Source organism: Sceloporus undulatus, chromosome 8, assembly GCF_019175285.1.
Source record: "Sceloporus undulatus isolate JIND9_A2432 ecotype Alabama chromosome 8, SceUnd_v1.1, whole genome shotgun sequence".
In the NCBI taxonomy this organism is placed as follows: domain Eukaryota; kingdom Metazoa; phylum Chordata; class Lepidosauria; order Squamata; family Phrynosomatidae; genus Sceloporus; species Sceloporus undulatus.
In genome coordinates, this window is record NC_056529.1 from 8,147,459 (window position 1) to 8,156,346 (window position 8,888).

At 40.5% G+C, this 8,888-nt stretch overlaps 1 long non-coding RNA gene across 1 annotated transcript in view; it reads left to right on the forward strand.

The window, feature by feature from the left end:
- Positions 1-8,105: 8,105 nt before the first annotated feature.
- Positions 8,106-8,888, forward strand: part of LOC121914869 — a 15,361-nt gene continuing 14,578 nt past the window's right edge. Inside the window, exon 1 of the long non-coding RNA XR_006100596.1 lies at positions 8,106-8,144. This is a non-coding gene — a long non-coding RNA (uncharacterized LOC121914869). The remainder of the gene's footprint in view (positions 8,145-8,888) is intronic.

Below are 8,888 nucleotides of genomic sequence, written 5' to 3' on the forward strand. Positions count from 1 at the left end.
TCATGAAGCAATATTTGTGACAAAGTGACTGGGAAGTAGCAATATGCATTTAAATTGAGAGTGTGAGTATCTGAGTCTTTCCCTGTGCTCCATGTTGCCACACTCCAGAACATTTAGCACATTTTAAGGTCATAGAGCCTTCTCAAAATGGAATCAAATTCAGTTAACAACAACAAAAAAAACACCTTTCTGTTTGACCTGATAGTCTATGTGTATTTTTCACCCAAACTTCAAAATGATCTCCACAAATACATTGTTTGGGCAATCTGGATATGGTAATGTATCCCGTGGTGTAGTTGGTTCCAGTTTCACTTCTACACTGAATCAATCACGGAGTGGCAGATCTAAGTATGAGATTTATCTCTTCACAGAAATAGACATATGGAGTATATGCAGCAAAAGTTGTCATGCCATATTGTCATCAATGGAAAGGGTGGGGTGGGAAGGTTTCTTCTCTTCAAGCCACTTTTCAGCAGTATGTCTGCAAATTTGTGTGTGTGTGTGCAAGTGTGCATGCACATGCATACACATCAAAGAAGTTTGTGTACTTCTTCCCTCCCCACTTTTAGAAGGCAAAAACTAGCTTGCACAAAACTGCTGGGCTGCATTTGGCAACAGAGGAAGTCATCAGCATAACCTCAATTATTATGCTTGTTCCTTTCATACAGTGAGTCATAATATGAGTCCAACAGCTCATCTCTCAATCAGAGACATTTCTTTCTCAGCACTGCATTTCTCCCTTAGTAACACTAACAGATTCTATAGGGTCTGACTTTTCTGGAGAACATCTGCCACCAACTCCTTCCCAGGCTAATCCAATATCATGCAAATTTAGAAAACATCCAGGAGTAGCTGTGTTGGCTATATAGCAAATCCAATGACTAACATCTTCATTTTTTCCCCCCTCTCCTGTTTGGTTTCTAACATTGCCTGATGAAGAAGCCAGTGAAGCTTTGAAAAGCTTGCAACATGTATTTTGCTCATTTTGGTTGGCCAATAAAAGTATCACTGTTTGGTGTCTTTTTGATTGGACATGCAAATTTAGGTTTGAAGATAATATACTTCTGGAGTTCAAGCCAAAAGGATATAGCCACTCATTTCTTAGAAGCTTCTAGAAGGAACCTTCAAACACTTGGATGAACTGAACCAGTGTGGGCATGTTTGGTGTGCCAGTTTTCTACCCACAGCACCTACAAATGACTGCACAATGTCAGGATCCAAGGCCTCTCAGATTTTCTGCCTTACAGAGATATGCTTGTATGCTTAGAGTAATTTTATGCTGCATGATGTTATCATGGGTTTAGGATGGTGTCAGTACTCACATTCCCTGGTGTGGTTAATGAGCAGATGTGTGGGAAGTAGAGAGTGCATTTCTCAAGAATTTCAAGGACAGTCTCATGAGAATGGATGGAATAGGGTTGGAACAAGGGGCAGCCCTGGGAATGAAGTGGTGTGCAAGTGTTTGGGTCTATGGGTGAATGGCATGTTAGCCTGCTCAAAGTTTGAATTGCTACATGCTTTAATTCCATTGTATCTTCACGACTTAACTTTGCTGGATACGTCTTTGCTTCCTGAACAAAGTTTTCTTGGTTTTACTATTGAAGCTTGGGTTTCTGAACTGAAATGATCCTGTACATGACACACAAGTTCCAGAAATGTAACAATGAAAATAAGTGAAACAGGCAAAAATGGAAGTGATAAGAAATCTACTTCCAATTTCATTTTCAGTGGATTTGTGGCCAAAGCAAGGCAATGGAGACCTTGTGTTAGTGCAAAAATTACCATTCCCTGAGACTTCCAGGAGTAGAAACTGACCCTTTTTTGAACATATTTTTGTGGCATGTGGGAAAAGAGGAGGGTTGGGGGGTCAAGAGATGCAAAGATGACACTGGGTCCATATGGTCCACAATGTGCTCACTCTTGAACTAAATTGACATTTATGGATTTCATTAGGGTTTACATCTGAATAAAATACCATTTGGATTAAACTGCATAGCAGCTGAACAACTTACCCCTTGCTCTGAATCAAAGTAGACTTCTTTCTTTATAAACATACATGGAAATAATGTAATTAGCTGCAGGACAAGTTGGATCCAGCAGGTTCAGTTCCGAAAGTGAGGTGTGTATATGTGGGTGTGTAAGATGTGCATGTAATAACGCATACTTTTTTAAAATTAAAAGAATGTTCCTCATTTTTCCACTATTCATTTCTGTAGAACCTAATCAGCAATAATAGGTCAATTTTAAAACTTTGCTTGTCAGCAAAAGGGATTTGTTTTGCATTTATGAATGGATAATAAGCCTGCATCTCACAATGATTAATGGTAATTAACCTTTCAAAGATTATTCAGGTGCCTTAGCATCCCCCCGTCTGTTAGTTACTGTGAACAAGTTCAAGTGCTTTACTGTGCAAAGGTCTTCCATCTGTCTCTCAGCTGCTTTTCTCAAAGACGCAATAATTAAAACTTGGAATAATTAAAAATAAATTAATTATATGGTTGTATGTGAAAGATGTAATAATGGTTAAAACAGGAATGGCTAAAAATAAACCACTGCTTTGGGCAACGATAAGAACAAGCTGAGATACCAACAGGCAGTCCACATAAACAAGCCACTAGATGGATGCTTGATCAAAAACATGAAATTCCTGAGGTCAAAATCACTTGAGGAGACATGCTTCCTTTCAAGCATCACAAAAGAGGTTTGCATGTTAATATTTTTCACATAAAAAGAGCAGTTATTATCAGGTGATATATATGCAGATATCCTCACAAGAATTAGTGTGGCATATATCACAAATTAGAGATTCACATCCCACTTTGAATCCTACACAAGAGTGCTCAGAAAATGCCCCACTGACTTTATTGGCGCTTATTTCCAGATAAGTGGGTGTAGAGTTGTACTGTGGGCATTGGGCTCTTCTCATATCGTAGCATAATGCTTTCATGGATTAGAGCCTGCCATCAGATTCATAACATATTGAGCACAGGAGTGACAATAAGCCTTATCGCACAGGGCTGGCTGGAACAGTACAAAAGGGGCCGGTAAGGAAACGGAACAAGTGAGGGGCGCACACAGAACCCCACTGTCACCGCCGCCATAAATAAATAAAAATAAAATAAATAAACTTTATTTGTATACTGCCCTTCGAAGCATCAGGGCGGTTCACAGCAAATATCATACAATTATTAAAACAACAATATTAAAACCATCAATACAATAAAATAATCTGTGCCAAATCACAGATGACTCACCAATGGCTAACAGGGGAACTAACAAAGGGAAACTAGCAAGGGTCTAGTCTCCATTCCTTTCCCCATCCATTCCCCATCCATCCCAAAGGAGGGGATTTTAAAGAACTTTTCTGAACAGTTCTCAAGAATCACCTCCTTTGGAACAGATAGGGAACGGAACACAATGGAGACTTCCTGTGTGCGGTAAAAGGCATCCCTCACTCGTTCCCTTCCCTTTCCTCACTGTTAGTTCATTTGGCATGGGCTAATGAGAACTGAAGTTCTAGAACATTCAAAAGCCATTTCTCAGTTCTGATAAAATATATAAAGTTTTCTTATTTTAGGGCCAAGTCAGTGGTCCTAACCACTAACCCAGGACTGGGGATTGTACAACGCACCAAATGGTTCAGCCCTCTAGATGATGTTGAACAGCAACATCCAGCACCCTAGAATACATTGCCAATGGTGAGGGACGCTTGGAGTTGCAGATGAGCAACACCTGGAGACCCACACAACCCCTCCATATAGCTGGTCCATTTCCACACTGATCCATGTCCACACTGACAGTGTGCAGACTTGTCTAGGGAGCTTTCCCAGGTTTGAAATGCTTTCAGTTGGGGATAGAAGCTGAGATATTGTGTGTCTCCGCCACAACTGTGGACCATCTGTGGCAAGATAAGTAAGGTTGTGTTTTTGTTGTTGTTGCTTTTCCTTTTCTACCTAACCCCAGGGGAGCTGTTTTGGTTCTAAACCAATGCTTATCACCAGAAGAGCACTGGATGGAAATAAACAAACTGTGGCTTAATCCATTGGGACCATATGTGCTTCTAATCAGCTGAAAATCAGATAAGGCATTCAGTCTGTGCTGGATGAGGTTACATCCACCCTGAAAAAACAGAACCTGGATTGAATCCAGAGATATAAAGCTCGGGTTTCTGCAGGGGTGCAGATGGGGTACATATGAATAGTTAAAATTTGTGAACCCAGGTCTGTTTTTTTAGAGTGCAGTCAAGGGGAGATGTGCTGCATGAAAACTGATAATGTGCTATTTGAAAAATGCAAGTAAATTAGACATATTAAGGCATGGACCTGACAAAGGGAAAAATGGTACCTTGCCTTCTCCTTGGGTATCCCACCTACCATCTCATGGGCAAGAGTGGTTAAGCAAAGTCTATCTGTGTTGCTGCAGATGGATGCATTGGGATGATCTCCTCATCCTGGTCCTTCCTGGAATCCTTCAGAGATCCTTATGGGACCCACAGAGATGCCTCTTTCATCATGAATTCAGGTGCAGGGACACAGCCAGTGGAATGATTTTGTCTAGATAGAGATATACACTTGGAGGATGTGTTCATTATTAGGAGGTAGCATGTACCCAGAATTTGAAAATTTTATTTCGTGGACTGAAACTCTCAGAATGCCAGTGACAATGCTGGCTAGGGGATTCTGGGAGTTGTAATCCAGAAAAAGTAACTCTTACAGCTAGTGGGTTCACTACTTTCTCAACATAATAAAAAAAGCAAATCTGCAAAAGGTGTGCAAGGATCTTGTAAGCTTTTTATTCATGTGTTAGAAAAATACATCTTCAAAACTGACATTAACTTCAGGGTGAACATGAGAAGTTCAAGACGAAAGTTTGAACAGACTTCACACAAGTTAATTAACAAAGATCACAGGCGCAGAATGGCTCAGTGCAGTATTAACATCTTTCACAGAATAAAAGTGTAGGGTCACGTTCTCTCACTTTTTCTTTCTCCTCTAAAAATTCTAAAAGTGAGAGAAGCTTCCTTAATCTAAACTGTATTAATGAGACATCGGTTTCAGTCATGTCAGTGCTAAGGTCATATGTGCACCATGTGTCAGAGGCAGGCGTGCTAATAGGACAAGCACTCATGTCATGTCCAAATAGACTTTTCACTGTTAATGAACTAAAACATAGTACTGTCAAAGCTTGTCCTCCTCCCACTCACTTTCATTGTGTTTTCCTCCTAGAATGCAGGCAGCACCAAACCTGCTAATATATGTTTGTTCATTGCTAGGGCAGGCTTAGGAATTAGGAATAAGTAGCATATGTCAGAAGTCATCTGTATTAGTTTAACCTAAGTTGCCAGTGCAAAAAGAACTTACTCATAGTTTTGTCTCCAAGATGGTATTGATGTGGAATTTTGCTTCTCCCTGCCACACCAGGAAATATTAGTTGGCCATGCTGGTGAATTAATTATCTTTTTGACCCTATTTAGAGAAAGAAAAGCAATTCTGTCCTTCACCTTGACAGACCAGAATCTGAACAGAATGGAAACCCTGAGCATAAACACGCTAATGTAGGGCCAAGGCAGATTGCCCAAAAATGGTGGTTTGCAGGTGCTCATTTTAACTCCGGAGGGATGCTGCAGCCGCCAAACTGCATGACGTCCCTCCAGAGTAAAAAGAACTCGGTTCTTCCAGGTTCTTTTTGCAACAGCCTGGTTACATCATGATGTAAGCAACGCGCAGCAACGTGCGGATGCTGCACAGTACTTACATAAATATGGTGGCCCCTGTGTGGATGGGAGGCTGCCATTAGGCCGCCGCCTGCACATACTAGGGTTCTGGAGCATGCGGTTGCCATGCACTCTGGAACCCTAGTTTCGGTGGCAAGATGGCGTTTTTGGCCCATCTGTCTCAGGCTGTAGTTTGTCAATGTGGTCAAGTAACTACCACAAAGGGCATGTGCTGGGAAAATTTGATAGAAGTTTTGAATACAGGTGAGGCAACAGTTGGCCATGTACAACCCTTTAAAGGTAAATAACCATCCCCATTTCCTTGTTATGTAGCCTATTCCCCAGTCCCTTGGCATCATGGGGAATGAGATATACCATGGAAGTTCCAGCACAAACCAGACATACTGGAGTTGTTGGAACAGAGGCCTGATAGCCACCTGGGTTCTTCTTCAGTTCAGCAGAAGGAAGAGGAGCTAGCAGAGGAGCCCCACCAGAGCTGATAAAGACGGAGGCTCCTGCATTAGCACAAACCATTCCCTGTAGATGGAGTGAGACACTGCATTCCAGGCATCTGAGAGAACACAGCTGTGAGGCATGCTGTTTAAATACTTCTGGGATTTAGTGTGTGGACTGAGCAGCTTGACTTCAAAAGCAGGGAACTTCACAGTTAAGCCAGTGGCTTCAATCCTTTTATGGCTTGTATAAGAACTGTTTTATGGCCATTGGATTGTTTCAATGACCTTGTTATCTTGCCTCCCTGAACCTCCTCAGCTGCCCCCTGCACTGAAAATAAATAAATAACTCTATAATAAAACAAAACAAAACAAAAATAGAAAAAGCATAAAATTATAAGAAAAAAAACCCACAGTACAAATCCTTGTGTATTTTTGCCAGTAACGCAAAATACAAACACACACACAGTAACATCATTTAATGACAAAATGCCCAACAACATTTAGTCTAGAAACCCAAGGTTAGTATGTATTTGACAGAAATGACCCACCGAGAACTGACCAGGCTTGGTCAATGCCAATAGGTACTGCTGTTCCCCCTTACAGAGAAAAGCATATTGTAAGCCTGTCATGTAAGCTGTTAAAGGTCAGAAACCTACCAGGAAAAAAACACACACACATATGAGTAACAACCTTAATTCACTACAACAAACATAGCTGAAGACACTGAGATGCAATGTTTTGGAACTATGCACTTTGTGCATGTAGATGTATCTGTCGGTTTCATTTTCTGCTTCATATTTTAGAACAAATCTTAAGCTATTTTGATCAATTTTATAGAGACATTTCTACATTTTGGAAAGTGTGTGTGTGTATATGTGTGTAAACACAAACCAAATTCTCCTCCACTCATACTGAAAACATTCTTCATCTTCCAGAATGCTCTACTATTCCGTTAAGAATGCAGTAACATTTTTACATTAATGACACTTCTCTTATTGTCTGGTTCAAAGCTAGAATTCCCGAATGGGTGTTCTGTTCTTGTTGTTATTGTTACAACCACAACTGTTACGACTTTATGCCCAAGCGGAGCAGTGAGGAGTCTATTATTCACAAAGTTTTATGACGAGCTTTAACTTTACACTTCCTGACAATGCAGTACATCAGTATCCTTTTCATATTTTGCTCTGTCTTTTTCTTCTGTTTGTTCCGCAAACTCTGTGGCAAACAGAACCCTATAAATATGTGACATGACTAAATGATGAAACAGCAGCTTCCTGCTGAAATTTTAAAATGAGACAGGCATTGTTTTAGCTGAGGAAGCCATTTACAGACCAGCTGTTCCTGTTGAAAAGAGGTGGCAGCGATCAGCAAAAAAAAAAAAGGGAGAGAAAGAGAGAAAGAGAGAGAGAGAGAGAAATGCTTTCTCGGTACATATTGAAATTAGTTTCATTCTCTTCCTTTGAACTCTGCTCTTGTAGTAAAAGAGACAAAGCTATTGCTCCTAATAATAATAATAATAATAATAATAATAATAATGCCCCAACTTAATGGAAAGAGTCAATGGTTTAACGTCCAATGCTTTAACATTCAGGTAAAAAAAATCTGTAGGCTTGCTACACAGAAGAGCTCGTTTCTATATACGATAATAATTCCCTCACAAAAGACGCAACTCCCTCCTCCAATAATATGTAAAATTATTCTCTTTGAAAGAGTATGGAAATCACGTGATTGTTCCTCCTTTCCATGAATATTTGAAGGTTTATCCAAAAATACCATATGAACAGTTTAATAGGGTGCACAGTTTGCAAGCTACCATGCCAAACCCTGCAATGTGTGTGTGTGTGTGTGTGTGTATGTGTTCAGATTATGATTGTTTCTCTACTTCCTGAATTGAAAGAACACTTCTCTCTTTCCTGGTTGCTGCAAATACAGAAGACGAAGAACGGAGCTGCTGTGGACCTTTTGGCTTGCATTTGGTAAAGTGGGTTATGGGCTGCATTTGGTGTCAGCAGTTGTATGGGTGTGCGCTGGGTTTTGCCAGAGTTGGCTAACAATCTTATGTCCTTAAATCTCCTACTGTAGCAGAGATTGAAACATCTACGGCATCTCAGCTTGCCCATTCTCTTCTAGTCCTTGATATAAGCATCAAATGATGACAGAGGCAAAGAATCTTAGAATTGGAAGGGACCACAAGGGCCACTTAGTCCAAGCCCTTGCCTTGCAGGAATGTACAACTAAAGCATTCCTGAAAGATGCCCATTCAACCTCCATTTAAAGACATCCAAAAACGGAGAGTTTATCATCCTCCAAGGCAATCTATGCCATGCTCAAACAGCTCAAAAGAAATGTTCTTCCTAATGTCTAATGTGCAATCCCTTTTCTTGTAATTTGAACTCATTTGTTTGCGTTCTAGTCTCCAGCGCAGTAGAAGACAAGCTTCCTGCATCTTCCACATAATATCCCTTCAGATATTTAAAGATAGCTATCATGTCACCTCTCAGCATTCTCTACTCCAAGTTAACATACTCAGCTTCCTCGGTTGCTCTTCATAAGGTTTGGTTTCCAGAACCTTAAACATATTGGTTGCATTTTTCTGGACATATTTCAACTTGTTGAAACCCGTCTTGAACTGTAGTGCCCAGGTGAGGTCTGACCAAAGCAAATCCCTTCAACCCAAGCAGCAACATCTTGGTCTGGCTGTGCTGCATACAAGTTAAACA